Source organism: Ruditapes philippinarum, unplaced genomic scaffold, assembly GCF_026571515.1.
Source record: "Ruditapes philippinarum isolate M1 unplaced genomic scaffold, ASM2657151v2 ctg2129_1_1_1_1, whole genome shotgun sequence".
Lineage (NCBI taxonomy): Eukaryota > Metazoa > Mollusca > Bivalvia > Venerida > Veneridae > Ruditapes > Ruditapes philippinarum.
The window spans coordinates 62905-88526 of NW_026864679.1; the positions used below are offsets into that span (position 1 = coordinate 62905).

The 25622-nt window shown below is 33.0% G+C and overlaps 1 long non-coding RNA gene, 1 other non-coding gene and 1 pseudogene across 2 annotated transcripts; 2 read left to right on the top strand and 1 right to left on the bottom strand.

Moving 5' to 3' along the window:
* Window positions 1-277: 277 nt before the first annotated feature.
* LOC132726464 (uncharacterized) lies at window positions 278-13844 on the bottom strand (annotated as a pseudogene).
* Window positions 13845-15265: 1421 nt separating this feature from the next.
* Window positions 15266-15338, top strand: Trnar-ucg (transfer RNA arginine (anticodon UCG)). Its single transcript has one exon. It is a non-coding gene; the product is annotated as a tRNA-Arg (tRNA).
* Window positions 15339-17166: 1828 nt separating this feature from the next.
* Window positions 17167-18772, top strand: LOC132726461 (uncharacterized). The gene is made up of 2 exons (XR_009625199.1): window positions 17167-17667; window positions 18416-18772. It is a non-coding gene; the product is annotated as an uncharacterized LOC132726461 (long non-coding RNA).
* Window positions 18773-25622: the final 6850 nt, after the last annotated feature.

Here is a 25622-nt window from a genome sequence, read left to right on the forward strand (position 1 = left end):
ATATTATGACAAATGACTGCAACATGTTCATTTTGCCCGCGTCGGGCTTTCTGTAGGGATTCCTTATATTTCCGCTGTATTTCTTCTATGTACAATCTTACAAAAGTATTAAAATAAAGATAAATAGAATAAGAAAAGTTCAAAACGACAGAAGCTACCATTCATGTCCCAAAGCACCGGCTTAAGCAGAATTCAATTACGCTCGTAATTGTATATGGTTATTTGCTCTCAGTATCTTTCTTTGATAAAAAAATAACTCAGGAATGTATGAGTTCATACGTATTTATTGTGCATATAATTATAACTGGAAGGAAACAAAAACAAAATAAACATTTAAATAAAGTAATTAACTAAATATGACATTGCTAGGTAATATATAAAGCTTTGCATTATGAAATCTACACAAATTAAATCTAAAAAGAAATGAATATCTTGACTGTGGAAACTTTTTTTATTAAGCGAGCTCAAGTATTATTGACAGGTGTTAAACGTATAAAGTATGATCGATATAGTATAATTATTTACTAAATATAGTTATGAGTACTAGTTAAGCAAAAAAGCAGACCGAGACAATTTTTAGGTATTTTAGAGATAATTTACTAGTTGTCACCTAAAAGGGTATAAAGCTATATCTCGTGAAATGATTTTGAAAAAAAAGAGTAAAATCTGGTGGATTTTACAATATTTTGGTATATTCTCGAAAGAGTTGCCAGGTAGGATGTCTCTGTTAATTATTGTATGTAAACAGTATAAACTGTTCCGAACCAAACTATAAGTTTGCTATTTTAAGTAGGGTTTTAAACGTTTAACAATGGTTTCTTGCATGCAATATTCGCTCTAAGAGAAACATTCAAACATATATTTTTCATAGAGGTATTTAAGAATTATTCTTTGTTTTTTTTTCAATACCATATAGCAGATTCATAGTTTAATACCCTTAAAGCACAGAGATAGTCAATGTAACGGCATTTAACCTTTAGAGTTAAGGTGCATAAGGATTCGTTTGTTGTCCATATATTTGCGGAAGACAACAACAAAAGCACCAAAGCTGCAAACCATTCCGGCATTGAGGACGGTCATCAATGCTGCAAACGCGGCCGAATTCATGCAAGTGTTGTTGTCGTCATCTGGAGCTGAATGAACAGAAACAATTTTTTGAAATAAAAATCGCACAAAAAACTTTTAAAGCATGAGATTCTTTTTTACATTATTTTGCAATGTTTTATTTTAGATACTTCATTGCATACGGCCTCATAGGACAATACAGAACATACATCATAATTAAAGCTTCATATTTGTATACTCTACGATAATTGTAATATATTGAATGTTATCGACAGGTCTGCTATATAAAACTCATATATTATACAGCAACAAATCTGCTTTTTTATAATGTGTTCAAGAAGTTTGAATACTTTTAGATATCATGAGGGTAGATCTAAATCAATAACAAGAGCGATCAGTGATCACATGTATCGCCTGATATTAGCCAATTAAGCAGTTGTATTGAGGGATGATTGGCCAGTTTTGTTCCCTATATGTTACTGCTACTTTGTAGCATGTAAAGGCTTCTGTGAAACAGTGGTATAACTCTGTAGCAGTTGATACAAAAATGAAATAACTCTTCAAAGAGCGAATTTTCAAAACGTTATTTTTTTAATGGATACGAGGTCACATGTCAAATACATGTACTTACTTTCGATAGTGACTTCGTCTGTTGTTATTGAGATAGATGAACCAACACTGATATCTTCCATGTTGTTTTCCTCCGCCTGACGTTTTGCAAGTGCCCTTTTCTTTCTTCCATAACTGACAAAACCGTCACTGCAGGTCGTCTGTAAATCATTACTCAAATTATCAATCGTTCAAATTATAGATGATATCGAAAGCGTGCCGGTTCAATAGTGACATTATTGAACGAGTGGAATATACTCTTACTTAAACAATGCAAGCTTCATGCAAGCTTAATATTATTTTACTAAAATGTTCAATTAGTTAGGTAATGAAGCCACACGAATATATAGTAGTCTACTTATCACATATCTAACAATAAAAATGAATCACTTTTTCATTTATGTGTATATCATATAACGCTTACATTCAGCGCGTCTTTACGACACGTCAAAGTATATATGTATGACCGTGCACAGCTTTAACACGAAATATGATAAACAATATCAACAAGGAAAGGCGGCGTTCAATGAACGCAACCCACACAGTAACGAAGCCGTAAAAGCGGCACGGGTATGCGATAAGAAACAAAATCGTATCATAAAAAGTCTTTTTAAAAAGTTTGTTAAATACAATGTACAATAACTGTGTAAGTCCATCTTAAGATCTTTGACTGCGTTCATTTTATCTACAAAAAACTGTTTGTTTACAGTGCAAATATAAAATTCAGATAGAATTTAGTTCATCTGTTAGACCAGGCAGATAATTAAACCCGTATGAAAAAAGAATCATACTTACATAGCTACATGACCCTAGGCAGACTTGAAGGGTACACGAGAAAGGCATAGAGACAGAGCCGCCAGCGAGAGATGTGGTTCTAAAAGCTCCGAACTGGGCTTGTATTAAACCCTGTGATATGCTATTGATGTGTGGGAACAACTCAGTATCCACTGGACACCTGTAATAAAATTTGATGAAATATATGAAACAGAAGAGTAAAATACACCAATTCTTATAATGCAATACCGTTTTTAGTAAAGCATTTGAAAAAGTTTCTTGTCATTTTAGAAGTTTGTTGGAACTATTGAATCATTTTCCCCGATATGATCCCAGATCTCAAAGTTCGAAACTCATTTTAATTTGCAGATTTATTTACACACAACTGGACTGAGAACGTCTCTGGTTAATGAATGATGGGAAAACACGCGATCAAAACGGACCGGATGTGGACATAGTACAGGGAGCACTACTGTATACCAGCCCTTAAAACATTAATTATATTACTTCTGGCAAAAGCTATTTCTTTTGCGTAAATAGTTTCTAAGCCGTCCTGTTGTTTTATTTGAACATAATAATTCATCGATGGTTTGTGGCAAATTAAGATCAAGCCCTGCTTGTTAATTCATGAGAGTTAAACAAAACAGACAACATACATTGACTACAAAAGTATCATGTAAACATTTTGTCAAACAATGGAAACATTGTATCAAATAAAAGAAACATTATGTCAAACAATGGAAACTTTCATATTTACAACAGGATGAGTCCAGTATACTTAAAAAGATAACAAATGATGTTGAATTATTAGTACTTACGCATTTGAGATAATTTCAATGTTGTCTGCGAAACATGACTTAGCTTTTATGTCAAAATCCTCTGAAAATACGATTGTACAATTAATGTTATTTGAGCAAATAATTGATACTTATTATTGTCTTAACAAAATATCTTTAATCATTAAACGTTCTTTTTTTTAACTTCTCTTTGGTTTTTTTCAACTAAAAGATAAGAGGTCACAGACTGAAATGGTTACAGGTAGGCTATTAGTTATGAAAGAGGTCAATTTAGTTTATTATAAATCTTTCGTTTAGTTAAAATACAACAGCCATGTCTAGGGGTGTCACGTTTATCAGTTTAAACGGGTTCGACTGGTTTTAGCAAAGAAAAAAAACGGTTAGAAATTTCAATAACCGTAACCGAAGTTAGGCGAATAAGTTTTTAATTGATTCTATATATTTTCATAGTTTTTTTATAATAAGAGTTGTTTGTTCAACAATGTACTTTTATTCCGATCTGATTGAGTACGGTACGACCCTAACGGAAAATAGTTACACCATATTCGGATATGTATTGTTATCAATTTTGAGTACAACAAAATACAAACAAAATGCCATATCTTGTCATAAAGAAAGAAAGTTTATGTTGAAAGTCTAAGGCTTTTATTGATATGGTCGGTTAAACTTTTTACACATTAGCATTTTTTTTCAAACTGTGACACCCCTAGCCATGTGTGTGATCATAGAAACTGAAGTTTTTTTTTTGTATTTTCCTTCCGTTTGTACATATCAAACGAAAATATAGCATGAACTTCACGATATCAGTACTAAACACATTGAGTCATTGATTTAATTACAAAGATTTTTTTTCAAGTCCCATGATTGTGTATAAACATTAAGTAATTGTTTTGTTTTGTGTTTCTGGATCGGACAATTTGCCTTCACAAATAGCTATATATGTAATTACACTTATGATTTTGATAAATAAGATAAATCACAAACACTCGTTTTTTTAGACTTATAATGCCGGTAAGCAATACAATAGCTATGAAATAGATGTTTTTAAATTCTAAACTGCATTTGAGCCGCGCCATGACAAAACCAAAATAATGGGTTTGCAAACAGCATGGATCCAGACCAGCCTGCGCATCCGCGCAGTCTGATCAGGATCTATGCTGTTCACTATCAGTTTCTCTACTTGTTATAGGGTCTGTAAGCGAACAGCATGGATCCTGATCAGACTGCGCGGATGCGCAGGCTGGTCTGGATCCATGCTGGTCGCAAAACGCATTATGTTGGTTTTGTCGTGACGCGGCACATTTACTGACCGATATATTCAGCATCAAGTTGCATCACCAGGGTGACAATATCTGTAAGTTTTACAGTTCCTCCATTAATGTTTTTCACCATTGCTGTATAATGTCATGGTAGCAGTGGGTTTTACCGTCTTGTTCAGGCCGGCATCAATCATCTTTGTCTCTGTTAAATAAACAATGCAACAATTTAGATTTTCATTACAAAATATCTCATTATACTGAACTGTTTTGCCGGCATTATCCTCTAAGCATTGCGCACTTGCCTTGATTTATGTGCTTAGCATCATAAACTTAAATATAATAAACAAGAACCCCCAATGAAAGGTGGCGTTCAATGAACCCAACCCCCACACGACCCAGCAACAACGGCCAAGGGCCCAGGAGGACCCGAAACAAAAACAGGACAGGGCATAAGACAATTCATATATTAATTCATATATGTTCAAAAATACCAAATATTCATGTTATATATTTTGTAGAAATAAATAAGACTTTCAAAAATTACAATTTACGAATTGAACTTTCATTGAACACTTCACAAATACATTGATTATTTGAATATAATTATATTTAGAATTCAAGTTTGAAGATTATGTCTTACGCAACATCAAGGCTGTTACTGACGGTCAAGTCTCCCAGGTCGGCAATACACATGACTGGAATCTGTTTATCATCTCCAGTCTGGTACAGCGATTTCTTCTGGACTATCACCTTAAAACTTTCCTCCTGTAATTAGACATTTTGAAATATTGATCAACATTTAAAAAGAATAAATATTACTTTACAAAGCAACGTTAAAATTTGCAGACATAGTTTAACTGAATAGAGAAATATGAAATCTTCAAAGAACATCAAAATGGCAAAACTGAAAATGCTGCAAGCTTGGTTTGATTGAGCCTATTCATAGTCCACGCCCCGTAGCACCAGGCTAAGCAGTATTCAACATCTAAACCTACAATTTTAAATTTATGAGACATCAGCAGATGTGTTAATGAGTCTGCTTATGAAAAATAACGGAAATTTCAACATCTCTCACGCCACCTAGCACCGGCTTAAGTTTTTATAAGTGTCACTCAAACCGAGTGAACCATTTTCGTCCATTACTTTTTTATTGTCGTGATGATATTGATGCGATAATATTTGTATAATGCTACTGTCATATACCCATTGTATTCCACAAGATCCGAAGTCAATAGTATAATACGAGACACCCGACGTAGTAAACTGCCGGCAAGCTGTCCCTTGACCTTGGATATAGATTATTCCCCCGTCGGCACCGTCAGTTAACGTCAGTTCTAGCTTACTTCTGGTGCAGCTGGTCACTTCCACTAAAAACAAATTCATATATCTTTATGAACATTTGATAATACACATTCTAACATAATACCTCACACGTGAGCCAGCTTATTATTATTTAAAACAAATACATTGAAGCATAATTATCATATTTTACATATTTTATTCAATAATAATTTTCTCAACCCTTAACCTGAAATTGGCCAGCAGTCCATTTGAGGTTTACGAGATTCCATAAGCTACCAGCCGTTTAAAGCCTGGTCAGATTGTACGATTGCAGGCTGGCCAGGTGCTATACTGGTGAAAAAGTCTACCAGAAACGTATAGTTTAATATATGTTGTCTAGACCATTTTATTATCACATAAAACGCGGCACGGGAGTGTAATAAACCTATTTAATAAAAACGATATTACACTAGTGTAATTACACTTTGACGTGACGTCATTTGCGTTATTTATAATACTGCATGTTTGTAACGTCGCTTTTCATTGGATAATCGTGACGTTTATATAGTTTTATATACATGGCTTCTGTCGATTCATTAAGAAATCTTACTTTTTTCTCTAAAAAATGATGCGTGATGTATTATAAATTCGAAATAAAGATTGTTGACAGGATATATGGCCGTTTATAAACGGCTGTTTGCAATATAACCCTCGCCTTGCGACTCGGGTTATATTTACAAACAGACGTTTATATAGGGCCATATAATCTGTCAACAATCTTTATAACTAATAATATACACATAGCGTTAAAGCGCGCTAATGTTAGCGTTACACTGGAGGCGCGTCAATGAAATATGACTCATTTTAACAGTTTACTGTTCTTATTTTATATATGTCATAAATAATATATTTTATTCGTGAAGATTCAATACTAAATTTATTGAATTCGTTGAATAAAACAATATTCTCGTTGAATAAAACAATATTATGCTCGCCAGAGGCTCGCTTAATATGATTTTATTCAACTCGTTCAATAAATTTAGTATTAAACTACACTCATTCAATATCCTCTATATATATGAAATATTGTTTTAATGTCTTTCTTTTCACCAAACAGTTTATTATTGAACTTTTTAGTAGCGGCTATGTTTTTTCTTCTGGTAAAAGTTATTTATCAAAAATACGCCATGATTATACCATTTTCATTCCGTAAAGACATAGAGATTTTTTTCTAAATAATGTTTTGATCATGTGTAGAAGTAACTTACATATAGGGTTAAACTGAGCCAAAGCCCCTAAAACCATTAGTGACATCGTTATCAACACTTTGCTAGCCATTGTTGCCCGGCAAACTGAAATAAATAAATTAATAAAAGAATTGAATTTTCAAATAAACCATTACCTTTGTACAGTTATACAGTTATTAATATATGTTCTATACTTGGTGTACCTCAAGTAAAGAAGTCCTGATAAATTATGAAAACAAAAACAAAACAAAAAACAAAAAAAAATAAACTATTTGACATAAAGTACGGTGTGCTTATCAAAATACTTGTCGTTCAAAAAGTATACAACACCAGGCAAAATTCGTTTCTGTGTTGTATTTTTAAATCGCAGCAAAACTGGTGATAATGTATTTAAATTCTTAAAACAATGAAAACAGCGGTCAAGTATTTTTTTCACAATGTTCACGTGCCCGGAAAAAAATTAGAACGAATATAACCCAAGCGCCTCTAAAATATTTCTCTACAAACTTCGTTATATCTTAACGAATTCTAATGATTTTAGCGTCAAATAAAAGCTTGCGTATTAACCTTGTAAGAGATTTTTAATATAAAAATATTTTATTTCGAAGTATTAACATTTTTTTAAGTGCTGTCTTTTTGCTCCTCTGACAAAACGCATATTATTTTGAAGTTTGGTTAGAAAAATATGGCGTCCTTCCCCATACTTCCACTAAAACAAATTCATATCTCTTCATGAACATTGGACAATACACATTCTAACATAATATCTCACACGTTAGCCAGCTTATATTATTTAAAACAAAAACATTGAAGCATGACCCAGCTCGTGAAAATATGTCGCTTTTTATCATGTTTCGTGAAAATATATTCCATATTTCACAAAAACGAAAAAAAAAAATCCTCCAATTATTATCACATAAGACGCGGCACGGGAGTGTAATAAATCTATTTAATAATCAAAGGGCTGCAAGCTCTGTGGTATTTTCTGATCTTCGTACTGTATATCTGTCTGTATTTTCCTGTATTAGTTTATTTTTAATGTACTATATAATTCATCTTGCAAGGCACCAGAGTTTGATACATACGGAATTTTGCATAACTAGAGCTGCTTAAAAAAATCATTTATGTTCATTTTTTATGACAGCCACACTTTATCCTTGCATATCATGGACTCTTAAAAAAGAATTAAAAAAATAAAAATATTTATTTCGAAGTATTAACATTTTTTTTCTAAGTGCTGTCTTTTTGCTCCTCTGACAAAACGCATATTATTTTGAAGTTTGGTAAGAAAAACATGGCGTCCTTCCCCATTAAATTATTTTCTTAAGAAAGAACACAATCATGACAGTCGCCTCGTAAATTAACCATGAAACAAAACACAAGCTTATCTATCTGAATTTCACGTTTACTGACTGCGACGGTTTTCTTTGCCCCATTTTGTAATGGAAACGTACTGAAACAGACAATCTACATTGTCACTATGAAAGCGTTAAACTATAGTAGATAAAACACGACCAAAGAAGCATACCTTTATACTTATACTAGCTTTTCATATACTAGCTATGTTTTATATTAGCAGAAATTGAAAAAAAAACGACAAATCTAAAACACCATTAATGAGCAAAAAAGAGAGACGCAAAATAACAAGTCAAGTCAAGTCAAAGTTTTATTTGCAATTCGGCAGATATCTGCCTTTGGCAATACAACCATTAATATACATATGGCAAACACACAATAATAAATCTAACAAAAGCAAACATACATTGAATGAACATTATACATAATAATGCATATATTGTGTTAAGATTATTTTTGGTATATCGACAATTTAATACCAATCATAGCAAAGATCTAAGATTGTTTTAATATTTATTTTATAATTGTTCATTTCTTCTATCAAATGCATCTCTTAAGAATTTGCTTAAATGATATAGATTTTTTCTTTTAGAATTTGTCATTAATCTAGAAAATTTATTTAGATTTGGAAAAGTGTGTGGCAATTTGTATTTGATTCTTAAATCTCTATATAATGGACAGCATAAAAGAAAATGATACTCCGATTCAACAGCTTGCTGAGAACAAAATTTACATAATCTCGCATTTCTTTCAACCCCACTATATCTTCCAGTTTCAATTTCTAATGTATGAGAACTTAGCCTAAAATTGAAAGTTGTCTCCTTAATTTACTATTATCAACAATATTAAGATACTCTTCAAAACAAAAATCATTTTTATACATTCTATAGTAATCGAGTTTTGGCATTAATTCAATCGATTCGTGCCATTTCTGCACAAATTGAACTCTTAAACGTTGTTTGAATAATACAATATAGTTACAATTATTTTCAAAATTCTCTATACAATTTGAAAACCCTAAGTTATTAATTATATTGTAAATACTTTTAGCCCAAGAAGATCCTCTAAAGTTATGTACTTGATCACTATATACACTAAACAATTCTGGTATAGTCTGTTTCTTTATTTTTATCCAATATTTTAATGCTCTTTCTTGACATAAAACTGTTAAAGGGAATCTACCAAGTTCTCCGAGTACTGCGTTGTTCGGAGTTTGTTTTTCAACACCTAAAATGCTTTTACAAAACTTAATATGTAATTTGTCAACTTCTTTGCAATCAAAAGCGCCCCAGATCTCTGAACCATACAGTAATATTGGTACTACCATACTATCAAAAAGTTTTAATTTTGTTTTTATATCAAATTTAACTCTATCAAATAAAGATAAAAGATTATGATATGCCTTTAAAGCTTGTTCAGACAGAGCCTTAATTGCTACTTTAAGATCACCTGTATATGAAAATTTTACTCCCAAGTAGGTGAAAGTATCTACATATTCAATGGTTTCATCATTAATCGTAATATTAACATGTGTGTTAGATTTTCGCTTTTCAAAAACACATACTTTAGTTTTAGCAACATTGATTTTCAGACCCCACTTACAGGAATATCTCGAGATAGAGTTAACTTGAGATTGTAGACTATTTATATCTGTTGTAAACAAAACAATATCATCTGCAAATAACAACATGTATTTAGATAACAATTCAATATCTTTTGTTGACATTTGTTCAATATCGATACACTGTTCAATATCATTTATAAATAGAATAAAAAGCAATGGTGATAATGGTTCTCCTTGTTTTAAGCCAATGGTTACATCGAAAAAATCAGTCAATTTTGTATTTACTTTTAGACAAGATTGTACAGATGCATATATTGACTTTATAATATTTAAAATTTTACAACTTATACCGCAATCTATCAGTTTCATCCAAAAGTAAGTCTCTATTGACTGTATCAAATGCTTTTTCGTAATCTATAAATATACAATATAATTTTTCATTTTTGTTCAAGATTTTTTTGATAAAAGAATGAAGTATAAAAATTGCATCAATGGTTGCCCGTCCCTGCCGAAAACCAAATTGACTATCATTAAACACATTTTGAGCTTCGCACCAACTGTTTATTCTATTTCTTAAAACTAATGAAAAGATCTTACCCATAATATTAACTAATGTTATACCCCTATAATTCGCAGGATCAAGTTTATCACCTTTTTTATAAATCGGTACTATTGCACCTTTTGTCCACATTTCCGGATATATACCTGTATCTAATATTCTATTAAATAGCTTACATAAATAGGGACTAATAAATTCCTTAGCATCAATGAAAAAATCTGCTACAATATCATATATATCAGGGCTTTTATTTCTATTCATAGACATAACAGCCTTTAAAATTTCTTCTGTCGTTATAACCCGATCAAGTTCTTCTATAGTTACCGGTATACTACGCCCTTCGTTTTGATCACCATCTAAGAGAGGCGACTCAGCGTTACTCGACATATTAGAAAAATGATTTACAAAATCTTCTGCCTTTATATCATTAGAAACATTTAGTTTACTTTTAAATTTATTTATATATGTCCAAAATTTTCTAGGCGTTTTACGGCTCATTTCAGACAATTTTTGCCTTTCTTCTTTATAAAATTTATTTTTTGCTTGATTTTTTACTTTAATATAATCACTTCTGCTTTGAAGGAACAAAAATTTAGTTCTTTCACATTTATTTACAGAAAATGCTCTTTTACAGTTATAAAAATTAGACTTGGCTTGTCTGCATTCAACGTTGAACCATAGACATTTCTTTCTTTGAGGCCTCTTTTTAAAAGATTTTTTCTTACCAAAACTTTTAAATGAAATATCAGTAATAATATTAGATAGGTCCTCGGTACAATCATTTATATCAATCACACTATCTAATGGCCTATTAAATATATCATCAAACTTCGATCTGTGTGATTCTAATGCATTCAAAAATTCTCCTTTATCATCAGTATTCCATACGAGTTTTTTAACATCTGATAATTCTGACACAATAATAAAACTACAACTATAACTTAACGTAAACACTACAGGACAATGATCAGAAAACTCTGTCATATCATGAATGAAAAATTTGTCTAAGCTTGAAAAATTACTATAATGTGTTAATACATAGTCAACTGTACTCTGCGTACACTTATTTCTATATTTTGCATGGAAAGTACACTTTCCCGATTCTAGTCTACCATTGACTATTTGTATACAATTTTCCTTACAAAATGTTAATAATTGGTTGCCGAACGAATTTACGGTTTTATCATCATTATGCCTTAAAGGTAATTCACTTAAAGAGTCATCTAATGCAGGAACCGCTATAAATCTGTTTATATTCAAATCTTCAATCAAGTCTGATCTTTCACCTGTTCTAGAGTTAAAATCCCCTGTACAGTACACATATCCTATCTCGCTATATTTTCGGAAATCAATATTCAATTGATCAAATAAGTCAATCTCAAACAAACAAGAATTCGGTGATTTATACAAGTTAGAGTCTTCTGGTGGAAAATAACAAATGCAGATATAAGTATCTTTATCGTAACCTAAAAACTCCCTTTTTAATTTAATCCACACAATTCCCTTATTATTTGAACTGACTATCTCAATTCCATGTGAAAATTCCTTTTTAAAATACACTACAATCCCCCGCTGTTGCGTTTTGATCGTGAATTACCTTTAGGTCTAGGACAATTAAAATACTCATAACCGTTAATCTTAAGATTCGAAATCTTTGATGTCCAGGTTTCTGTTAACAAAATGAGATCAAATTGCGATATATATTCTAAAAAGTCATTGTCATTTAATTTTGAAGATAATCCCTGAACATTCCATAGTATAATATTTAATTGTTCCCATAATGCATCCTATTTCTGATACGTCGTGCTATGTGTTTCATTGCGGTATTCTGCGCCGGAAGATCTATCCGAAATTGCGTCCAATTTATCTATGTCCGTTATTGGCAGGTCATCAATTGTGTAAAGTCTTTTCCCAATATACAGTTTGTCTAAATGTAAGTTCGCTCTCAAGCCAGCATCCCGTGCTTTCTTAAGATAAGGGTTTAACAATCTTCGCCGTTCCTGAATCGCTTTAGGGTACTGGTCGCTTACGCCATGACTAATTGTATCCTTTTTTTCAAACACTTTCTGTTTTATTATTGATTTGATATCAGGATCTTTGAATTTTGCAACTATTGGGCGTATTTTGTTTTCCCTATACTGACCAATTCGGTGCGCTCTAACTATTTTGATATTTTCTTCCGGATTGACCATTTGTAATTTATCATGGCAAAATTCATGAATAACGGATACACAATTTTCCGCTTTTCGTGCTTCCTCGTGATTGCCCTCTTTAAAATCATAAAATAACAAATTGTCACGCATAGAGCGTGCCTGTAGATCAATGACCTCTTCGGACAGACGAGTATTTTCACGCTTCAGGCATTCGAAATCTTTCGACAATGTTTTCTGCATGTTTTTCTCACTTTCTAACTGTTTATCTATTAATTTCTGTTTCGCTACAATCTCATCACTGGTATTTGAGTCATATGCCCTACTTGCCTCTATGTCCGTTATATTTTGCTGACATTTGCTCAGTTTTGATTCAAGTGAAAATATTCGATTGTCCATAGATGTCATTTTCTGTGCCAAATCATTGATATTTATTTCGATTGTGTCCAATTTCCCGAGTTTATTATCTATAGCCTCAAATTTTAAGTCTATCTTGTTTTCTAACTTTTCAAAAAGCAATGCAAAATCCACTGAGGTAGCCAAGGGGGACTGGGGGGTGTTCATGGCAGCTGTTTGCTGGGGAGTCATAAACATATAATTTGTTGGAGAGGCATATTGTCCAGCGTTGTTTCCTTGATAAATTGGAATTTGAGGGATTTGAGGAATAAAACCCACCTGAGTCTGATTTTGACCCGTTAAGTTTGGTGCAGTTTGTGCCATTTCCGGTGTATATGTTATCACATTTGTAATCGTTCTTTTATCCGGTGTTTGTAGGACAGAATCAGGAGATGCGATAGATTTCGTCCTTTTCCTGTTTTTCGACGCCATGCACTAATGATCACCAGTATTTGTTAAATTGAACAATAAATCCTTTACATAATATATATAAATTCCGCAAAAATCCATAAAATAATAATTCCCATTAGTTTTAATACACTTTATTTTCGTACTAGTTATTAGATTTTCAAATTTGCGTCCGCCATATTTTTAGCCTCGTTTTACTAATAACAATTCATTGTTGTACTAGTATTTCTTATATAAACCTGGGACAGAAATTATCTTCTGTCCCAGTATAAACATATAATCAAAAGTCTTACCTTGTTGTTACGGCTACTAACGTCAAGTCTGACGACGGAAGAAGAGTGGTACCATATCAGGAGTTACACTTGGTATTTATACATATCGCGGACCTACAGTCATTATTGCATATGTCAACATTTATTGTTTCTCAATAATTTTATTAACGGTATATAAAAATTGCAGATGTTTTTTTCTGGGTTATGTAAATACCATATGTATCAATTACTTATAAATTAGTCTAACCATATCGATGTTTTATAAGAACTTGTTAAGTATCAATAGGTCTCGTAAATCTTATAAGACATAATGAAAATATTACATATTAGCTTGTAATTATTTACATAAGAAGAAAATGTGTTAGATAAATCAGAATAAAATCGTCGCATAAAATCAACAAAGGTATCATTTATTCATATATTTCACGTCAGAAGTGTGAAACTTATTAACATTTTTATGTACATGTGTGCTAAATAACACCCAATTGTGATAATTATTATTAAAACACGGATATAATATGATAAGAACAAAAGAGGGACATGTCTGTATGTGTGTTTTGTTTTTGTTTTTTTTTTCATATCCAGTTAATCTAGGGACTTTTTAGTGCTTCACAAATAGTTTGAAAAAATAAACTTTTTTGGTTGTTGCTTTTATTTAAATATTTGTGTTTGATCTAAATATAGTAAAATTGATAATATTTGAAATTTGATTAGTTAAAGTCAAGAAAATTGAACACATTTATATATTTTAAAAGTTCGAACACTTTTAGGATTGAGGTCAGATATACGATCGCAGACTTCTACGTCACTAACAAAGAATGCAAGCTGTAAGCTGTATGCTGAGTACATAGTTACTGTTCATATTGTAACATTTGTCTTATTATAATTAAAAAGAACTTCACCAATTTTTATGATTCCTTATTTCAATACCGAACCCTCGGAGGAATATGTGGGACTTTTGCTTTTGGACTTAAATAATCAATTCCAGGTACTTTACATGGTTCATAAGTATTTAGCAATTTAAGTTTCAAATGAACCGATTGCAAATATTTGACAACTGGATCTTGGATTATATAATGTTAAGTTACTCATTGATATGACAATGCTTCTCAAATGATAATTGAAATAGACAGATTAGTCTGCATGGATGTTTCCTACAGGCATGTATCCTCTAAATATACGCGAATGTTTCCTTTCTATTTTCCTTTCATTCCTTTAATTCTTAAACCTTTAAATTGCACCTTCTGGTGTTCACATTTTGATTTTACTGATGTTTTTCATCATCATCATCATCATCATCTTCATCATAAAAAATGAAAAAAAAAACAACATTTGATATATTAATTGATTGGTGAAAAATGTATGTTTAAACTAGGCTCATGATAATATTTCAGTTGGAATGTCGATCCACTTTTACGAAGTAAATAATAAAAAACATTTTATTACATTTAGATACTTTCACATTCATTCATATAAAAATAATGGAACAAATATAAAGATATCGGCTTTAAAATTTCAATTGAACGTCGGCAGCGTGGCCTAATGGATAAGGCGTCTGACTTCGAATCAGAAGATTGCGAGTTCGAGTCTCGTCGTGGTCGATGCATTTTAAATATTTTTTTACAATTCGATATTTTATTTGGCATTATTAACTACATAAAGAATATACTTGTAACATTTATGTAAAACAATCCACTAATATAATTACTCATGATATACATTATTTATATCTTTTATTTCACGGGTTTTAGTGAAATTACTTGGAACACATTCGTACCATTTCTTACTCTTTGTTTGGAATAAATAATGAAAAATTATCTTATTTATCTATAACAACATGCACTTGAATTTATCTTGTATAATACAACGAAAATGTTTTCAGGTTTATATTTTTCCATTTTTTAAATCCATAATTAATAAATATTTTAAATGGTACTTATTGTTATTTTTTTTTTTCAGAATCAAGTGTAATCTTGATAGGAACGTTGTGTTCACTTAGTATAAAATTAATTTTCCTTAAGCATTTGTTAAAGAAAGAAAAACTGGTTTGATGAAAAATTTGAATTTCAATCTTTCTTAATTGCATATTCGTAAATGCATAATTTACAAAAGTAGTTTTATTTAAGAGCTAAACAGAGTTACACCTTACGATCACTGCATACATTTTTGTATCGTAGTTTGGAGACATTTCTGGTGAAAATGTGTCAGAGTTAACCGTATACTTGCGTCATAGTTTGGAGACCTTTCTGTTGAAAATGTGTCAGAGTTAAAATCGTATACATATGCATGCACTGTAACACCGCAAAACGTCCGTACCGCAAAACGTACGCGTGTGGACGTTTTGCGGCGCATATCGAACACATGTGGACGTTTTGCGGTGCATATCGTACTTGGTTCGTTTTGCGGCGAGAGTGTGCCTTTGCGCCGCATATCGTCCATTTTTTTCTGTATTAAAATATATTCATTATAAACGTTACTTTTATTGGTTCTGTCACTTCATATTGTTTCAGGTAAAGATATGAAGAAATAAATATTAAAGTGCCATATTTTTGTGATCCTATTTAATTCTGACTTTTTTAATTTTAAAAAAAAAAGAAATATGCTTTAACTGAGGATGTTTTTCGTATAGATTTTTTTATGAAATGATACCAAGCAGCAGCTGAGATATAAAAACGATGATATTGAAATAAATGTTATCTTATAGACATACAGAAAAGGACGGCTATACGGACGGACGAACCGGAGATTTGACTAAGTGAATGACAAAAATATTAAAATTAAGCTTTGCTTTGGACAAAAGCTTTTCATATAATTGCATCAAGAAGTGGGAATTCTTGTTGACTATGGAGGTTTGGTTCTATCGTTCATTTTTACGGGGGATGAATGAGGGCTTTTGACAGCGTAGTCCATATTTGAGCGAGAGAGCTATATTGTCATGGAGATGGGACCTTTAAGTCGCCTTGTCATAATTGAGCAAGAGAGCTTTTGTCGCGGGGGGGGGGGGGGGCGGAGGTGGTGATGAGGTTGCTTTTAGCCGCCTAGTCATATTTGAGAGAGAGAGAGAGAGAGAGAGAGAGAGAGAGCGCTTTTGTCGAGGGAGGGAGATTTTAGCCGCCTTGTCATATCTGAGTGAGCGATCTATTGTTGTGATTGGGGAGGGCTTTAGCCGCCAAGTCATATATGAGCAAGAGTGCAAATTGTTTTGTTTGAATGCCATAATGTAATTTTATAATTGAACAATGTAATTTTATATTTGAACAAAGCAAAGAGTCATGGTGGCTTAATATCGCCCAGCTGCCTATAAAGGCTCCACATGACAAGGGTAGATAACATCGAATTTTACAAATTAAAAGCAAGTACATTTCATGTACTTGGTCAGAATCTGGGTAACTGATATCAGTACTCAATTCTACGTCTGAAATGGTCATTGTCACAAAGTGAAAGTACGTTTGTAAAATCTTGCATTATATTTTCACGCCGAACCTCATTTTTACTCTATATTCATTGATGTGAGATTGCATCATCTTTTGTTCAATTTAGAGTTTTCGGGTGAAATTATTATTTAGAGTATTTTTATGGTTTGCATAAATTTCCATGTCTCAATTTAAACATTTTGCCGTTTATTTCACAAAAATCCTTTCAGTAATAAGAAAGTTACATTTTTGTTTTATGAACCAGATATATGTATTATGTCTGTATTTGAAGGACGGGCCTTTATTTTACATAACTATTTTTCCCGCCGTCCCAGCTTTATTTCGTGCAAATCGATTTTTCATGTTTAGCACGATCTGTTTTCCCGCTCAGTCTTCAGTAGTTTGCTATATAATGACTAAATTTTAAGTGACATATTGCAATGCACTTGACGTTATACAGGTCACTATGACGGTGACAGACAAATTATATTTGTCATAAAATCACAGCTTGTACAAGGTAAATTTAATTTTCTAGTGATTTTGTTTCATAAATTTTTGCTATTTCGTAAAATACTATTTTCTATTAGAATTATAGTTTATTTGATTCAGGTTTAGTTATTTGGCAGTAATTTATTGTTTTTCTAAATTTTTGCAGATTAAATTTTAAAAGCTCTTTTTATTCTAGTGTTTCGCTTTTGCAAATTTATACCGAGACATGTTAATTGATGTATGTTAATTGAAGTTTTAATTATATTGTAATTGTATAGGAGCCATGAATATTTTATAGATCTTTATATATCTATTCATAAATAATTTATTATGGTGTTACTGTATTTGTGTAACTTTATGTAAAATGCTGCAGTATCGTAATGATTTGTTTCAATCAATTTAATTTACGTTATCATCTTACTTCATTTCATTTATCATCAGTTTTTGTTATAAGTAAATACAACGTATCAAAATACAACGTATCAAAACGAACGTATCTCTAGAGAAGGATCTTCAGTGGCATGATTTTGGAAGACGTTTATTTATTGGTGGTTATTATGTGGCGTATATTTGAATATATTTGCAACGCAGTATTATGCGGATGTGATTGAATTTTTGTTCCACGGAATGTAGGGTGTACTATAGTGGACATTTTGTTTATTCAAAGAAGCACGTTATTTTATTGGAAACCGACAAAGGTCGAGTCTTTTCCAAGGGACTTTATTATACCCTTATGTTTGATTATCATGGAACTTACCATGTTTTATACTTTGTAGCTTCTTATTTGAGGACACACCCGAAGATGACACGGGCCCTCCACACGTATGTCCATGGCTAAAGGGGTGACGCATGCCCTTGTTCAGGATCCTATCAACTGTGCCAACACTGTAGGAAGTACAGTTACGCTTGATAAGATTTTATACAAGACGCCCGCCATTGTGACGAATTTTTTGTTTAACAACGCCACCACTTTATTGATACATCATGACAGAAACTTTACGGGAGAAATAGACTGAGATACGTTGATAGTGTTTGTTTGTGCAGTGACTTATCATAGTAGTTTATCATATACAATCATTTTTCATTTATAAATATTCATTTCTGTAAATAAATTTGTATATATTTTTCTGTTCTGAGTTGTTGGTTGTTTTAGATAGCAATTGTGGTCGGCCTGGTATCCCATCGTAGTCCCTATTGTGACATTTGGTGACCCCGACGTGATTGGATACCGGTTGACTATAGTTGTTATTTGAAACAAACCACACTCATTTTACTGCAGCTAGGTTATATAGCTAACACTAGAAACTTTGGTTTTTATTTTAAGTAAAAGTTTTATTTACAATTAAAAGTTAAATTTAGTTTACTTAAAGGTAGTTAAATTTTGTATCACTTTTAATTATTTATTCTTTTTATATTTAGTGTGATTATAATTTCTTAACATTTTCAGATTGATACCGTGACAAATGAAACGGACTTGTGTACGTGACAGCTATCCAGCTGAGAGGTTATAACAGCCACACAGACCCGACAGTGGACGTTTGGACGTTTAGGGTGAGTTCGTTCCATTTTCCTCCTTTTAGGTGTCACTTTATGATGAGACCACCAGTTTGTAATCTGAAAGTGACCTTTCGGTAAAACACCGGAAGTACACATATACACACATACACTCTGCAATGTAAGGTACAGTCAGGACTCATTACAACGACTCTGTTGGTTCCCAAAAAGACATGTCAGAATATCGAATTTGTCAGTATATTGAATTTCATTATTCATAATATTGTAATTGTAATGATATGCTTATTCACTTGTATCTAAACATTATGTATTTAGATCTATAATTAACATCTAAAGTGAAACAGAGGGACGGACGCCAAGGGGTATAACATAATATGCCCAAAATTCTTATTAATATCACTTTGTGTAACATCCTTTTTACTTTCTTTATATGAAATGATTTCGTATTTTTGTTTAAAAGTTAAATTAGTCTGTTGACGTTGAGCTGGAGGTTCTGTCATTATTTTAATAAAAAAAAGTCACAAGTTGGCAAGTGTAACAAAATTCAGCTGACAACAACATGTTGGTATTGTAACAATGTGGTGTAACAATCAACTGACCAAGGTACAATACCTGTTTTAACACCTTGTGGCTTTTGTTCAAGGCATGATTAAATGATACATGCGCTTGACTGACCGAATGTCAGTTAAACGGGTACTGATTGTATAGAAAATAACACGTTTGGTTACCAATTTTATTGTGTCGGAGTCGGAATTTTCCGATATAACGGATAATAATAACGTTGAAAAAGTTTGGTTCCCACCAATTCATTGTCGTTATTTGAATCTGTCAGTATAATGGATTCCGATGTATTGAGTCCTGACTGTACTACCCGCCTTGTGTCCTTTTTCTAGATAAAGAAACTGTGTCTGTTATCTAGGTGAACATTTAATTTATTGTGTCATTTACAATTTTACTTTGTGTTTACTTTGTGTCTGTAGTATATTGAAACTGGCCATATACCTTTTATATTTTTGCACTGTGGGGTAAAGTGCTACGCGACATTGAGTTTTGGGTCGTAGTTTGGACTTTGAAGTTTAAAGTATTTTGAACAGTTTTAATTATTGCCTACTGTCTACTGTACACTTAAGATTATTATTATACAACCTTAGTGAGATACTTAGATGTGTTTGAAACTTAGTGTTTGTAGTGGTGAGGTATAGTGTTTAGAATATATGATACATTGTTTATTTTAGTACTTGTACAGTGAAGGTACATTTTGATTATAGCGCTAGAGTGATAAATGCGTTTAATTATATGGTGTTACACTGAGGTGTAGTGTTATAGTGCACCAAGATTGCACTTAGTGAATATAGTGTTTTGTATTTAAGGGTTGTAGTGTTACCCTTTAATGATACTTTGATATCATTGTTCTACCTCACGGTAAGATTTTACTTGTATCCTAAGTTGTTGTTGTAGTGTTACAGTGTAGGAAATATACATGATAAGTTCAAGATGACTAGTGTAAATGAGTTGATGAAGGTAGGTCAGGAGTTAGGGTATACAGATGAGGCTTTGAGAAACTTTGTTAAAGAGGAGCAAGCCAGGGAGCGTGAAGAAAGACATAGTAGGTTAGAAGCTGAGAAGGAACGTTTAGAAGCTGAGAAGGATAGGTTAGAATTAGAAGCTAGGTTAGCAAAAGAGAAGTTAGAACTTGAGAAGGAACGTTTAGAAGCTGAGAAGGATAGGTTAGAATTAGAAGCTAGGTTAGCAAAAGAGAAGTTAGATTATGAAGTCCAGATTTCTAAGGAGAAGTTAGAAATAGAGATAGAAATGGAAAAAGAGAAGTTAAGTAATGAGGCTAGAGTTGCAAAGGAGAAGTTAGAAATAGCTCGTCAGTTAGAAAGAGAGAAGGAGGAAGCAGAAGCTAGGAAGTTAGATACAGAATATAAGATGAAGATAGAGTTAGATATGTTAGGTAAGAAGAGTGTAGGTAAGGTTAAGGTTAAGATGACTCCATTTGACGAAAAGATTGATTCTATGGATGCGTATTTGAATGTTTATGAAACTTATGCGTCTGCTCAGAATTGGGAACATGAAATGTGGTCACTAAACTTACCGTTTCTGTTAAAAGGTACTGCTAGGGAGGTATTTGATAGGCTTCCATTAGAAGATAGGACGGATTATGATAAGCTGAAAGATGCTTTGTTAAGGCAGTTTGAGTTGACTGATGATGGGTATAAGAAGAAGTTTAGGACTGAAAGGCCCCGTGAAAATGAGACTTTTTGTGATGTTCCTAGCTAGAATTTCTAGATACTTAGATGGTTGGCTAAGATTGAGTAAGGTGGAGAAGACTTATGAAAAGTTGTTAGACTTCATAGTAAGGGATCAATTTTTAGATATCTGCAATAGAGAACTATATCAGAACCTTAGTAGTAAGAAGTTGTTTTCAGCCCGTGAAGTAGCGGAAGATGCAGATTTGTTTGCCAAGACTAGAGGAGGTCCAAAGTATGTAGTGAATCATGGAATTAAAGACAGAGCTAAGCCTTATGCACTGCCGAGTAGACCTGTAGATAGAAATCAAGGTAGTAGTTATCGTATGCAAAGAGGTAACGATAGACTGGTAAATAGAGGTAGAGCATCTCAGCAGTATGAAGGTTATAAATGCACATATTGTGGTCGTTTAGGGCATACAGCATTTTTCTGTAGAAATAAAGCTACAAATAAAGCTAACGCAGTGGAAGACATAGAACCGAACTCAATGAATCCAAGTAAGAATGATAATAGTTATCAGGGTAATAGAAGGCGAGGAGGTTATAGAGGTAGGAGTAGAGGTAGAGGAAGAGATGCAGATTCGAAAATTTCGATGCCGAGATCAGATAGTGGTAATAGTTTGATAGAACTTGGGGATTTTGAAGAATTTTGAAGACGTGGGTACAGTTACTATAAATTCATGTCCGACAACTAGAGGTATATGTAATGGCAAAGCTATAGTTGCAATGAGAGATACTGGGTGTACATGTGTCATAGTACGAAGTGAATTTGGTAAATGCAAATCAATTGTTAGGGAAGTCCAGACGATGTAAGTACATTGATGGTAGTGAGCACAGATTAGACATGGCGTTAATTGATCTTGATTGTCCGTATTACAGGGGTACTGTAGAAGCACTATGTGTAGATAATCCTACAAATGATGTAATTATCGGTAACATAGAGGGTGCTGTAGAACCAAATTTTGGCAAGTTAGCTTCAGCAGTAGAAACAAGATCGCAGAGTAAAGTTAAAGCTCATAGAAGACTTAAAGTTCCTTCACAGATTTTAGACATCACTAATGTAGAGTTTGTAGAGAAGCAGCAGGCAGATAGGTCATTAGATGGATGTAGAAAGAAAGCAGAGGAAGGTACTGTTAGAAACTGTAGAGGTAAAGGGCAAGTGAAGTTTCAGGTCAGGAATAAGATGTTGTTTAGAGAGTTTACGGCAGGAAATGGTGACGTAAGTCGGCAGTTAGTAGTTCCTAAGGATCTTAGGGAGACTGTGTTAAAAGTAGCGCATGACTCGCTTTTGGCAGGACATCTTGGTATTAGGAAGACAAGTGATAGAGTCTTAGGGGAGTTTTATTGGCCAGGTGTTCTTGTAGAGGTTAGACGATATTGTCAGTCTTGTGATATTTGTCAACGTACTATTTCTAAAGGTAGAATAAGTAAGGTAACTTTAGGTAAGATGCCTTTGATTGATACTCCTTTTAAGAGAGTTGCCGTTGACATTGTTGGTCCGATCGAACCTATGACTGATAGGAAGAACCGATATATTTTGACCATGGTAGACCATGCTACCAGATATCCTGAAGCAATTGCATTGCCTAGTATAGAGACTGAAAGAGTAGCCGAAGCATTAGTTGACATGTATAGTAGATTAGGTGTTCCAGAGGAAATGCTTACAGATTGTGGATCACAATTTACTTCACAGATTATGAATGAGGTTAGTAGGTTGCTGTCTCTTAGACAGTTAACAACTACACCGTATCATCCGATGTGTAATGGTTTAGTGGAGAAATTTAATGGTAGTTTAAAGCAGATGTTGAAACGGATGTGTAGTGAAAGACCTACAGATTGGGATAAGTATTTGAATGCTATGTTGTTTTGCGTATCGGGAAGTTCCACAAGAGAGTTTAGGATTCTCGCCATTTGAATTGTTATATGGACGTAGTATAAGAGGTCCAATAACCATTTTGAGAGAGTTATGGTCAGGAAAAAACAGAGAATGACGAAGTTAAGACAACTTATCAGTATGTAGTTGATTTGCAAGAAAGACTAGAAAGTACATGTAAGATAGCACAGCAGGAGTTAGAGAAGAGCAGTATTAGGTATAGAAAGTATTACAACAGGAAAGCTAGAGATAGAACTTTTAAGAAGGGAAGTAAAGTACTGGTTCTTATACCTATACAAAACGCAATAAGTTGTTGTTACAATGGAAAGGTCCATTTGTAGTGTCCGAGGTCGTGAACAAATTAGATTATCGATAGACATAGGTAACAATAAGATCAAAACTTTCCATGCCAATATGCTGAAGGAGTATGTTGAAAGAAATTTCGAACCAGAACGAGGTGCATTGGCAAAGGTAAGTGCAGCTATTGTAGAAGCGGAAAATGGTATGATAGATTAGATGAAGATGATAGTTTAGAAAAAAGTTACCAAGATAATAGTGACATATTGTTATGTCCATTGAAGAAAGGTTCAGAGACATATAAAGATGTTCAGGTCAATCCTGACTTACAAACAGATTGTAAGACTCAGATTGCAACCTTGTTAAAGAAATTTTCAGATGTTTTAACAGATATACCCGGAAATACGTCATTAGTTCAGCATGACATTAAGTTGACTACGTCAGAACCGGTAAGGACTAAGGGTTATCCTATTCCTTTTCACTCACAGCAGATAGTAAAGGAAGAAGTTGATAAAATGCTAGGGTTGGGAGTTATCGAACCTTCTAATGCTCCGTTTTCTAGTCCAATTGTCCTTATCAGGAAAAAGGATAACACGATTAGGTTCTGTATTGATTTTAGACAGATCAATAAATGCACGGTATTTGATGCGGAACCGATGCCCAATATGGAACAGATATTTTCGAAATTATCAAAATACAGGTATTTTTCGAAAATTGACCTTAGTAAAGGATACTGGCAAGTTCCATTGTCTGACATTGCAAAACCTTTGACCGCATTTGAAACCCCGTCGGGACTTTTTCAATTCCGGAAAATGCCCTTTGGTTTAGTCAATGCCCCTGCAACATTCTGTAGACTGATGAGAAAGGTTTTGAAAGATCTAGATCACTCAGATAGTTTTATAGATGATATTTTGGTCTATACAGTCACATTGCCAGAGCATATCAATGCATTGTATGAGTTATTTACCCAATTAAGAGAGTCTAGGCTTACTGCTAGACCGTCCAAGTGTTTCATATGTTTTGAAAAATTGGAATGTTTAGGTCATATGATAGGAGGTAGTAAGTCCATTGAACCTGTTCTCAGTAAGGTCAAGGCGATTCAGGAGACCGAGAGACCCACGACTAATTGAGGAGTCCGGCGATTTTTAGGGGTTGTGTCTTGGTACCGGAAGTTCATCCCTAACTTTGCCGCCATTGCTGTTCCGTTGACCGATTTAACAAAAAAGTTTCAACCAAATCGTATTGAATGGGGTGAAAGTCAGGAAAAGGCTTTTCAGACTCTTAAGGCTAGTTTGACCGGTCCGCCCATTTTGAAATTACCAGATTTAGACAAGATATTTATTCTCAGAGTTGATGCTTCTGATTGTGGATTAGGATCTGTATTACTTCAAGAACAAGGTGAGGAGAAATTTCCAGTAGCTTATGCCAGTAGAAAGATGTTACCAAGAGAACAGAAGTATTCTGTAATAGAGAAGGAGTGCCTTGGTATTGTTTGGGCAATTTCTAAATTTCACAGATACTTGTTTGGTAAGGAATTTATTCTAGAGACAGATCACCAGCCGCTTTTGTATCTTAACAAGGCAAAGTTAAGTAACTCTAGAATAATGAGATGGTCTTTGCTTTTGCAGCCATACAGGATGAGGATTAGAGCAATCCCAGGTAGAGAAAACATAGGTGCAGATTATTTAAGCAGGGTATAATGTAGAGTGTAGTGTAGTATTTATGGTGGTTATAAATATGGTGTACAGTATTTCTACTTACATTTTTGCAATTTGTCGTTTTCACTTTGTTGTATTTAAAGAAAATTTATCAATTTTCTTATTTAAAGGGGGCGTAAATGTCACAAAGTGAAAGTACGTTTGTAAAATATTGCATTATATTTTCACGCCGAACCTCATTTTTACTCTATATTCATTGCTGTGAGATTGCATCATCTTTTGTTCAATTTAGAGTTTTCGGGTGAAATTATTATTTAGAGTATTTTTATGGTTTGCATAAATTTCCATGTCTCAATTTAAACATTTTGCCGTTTATTTCACAAAAATC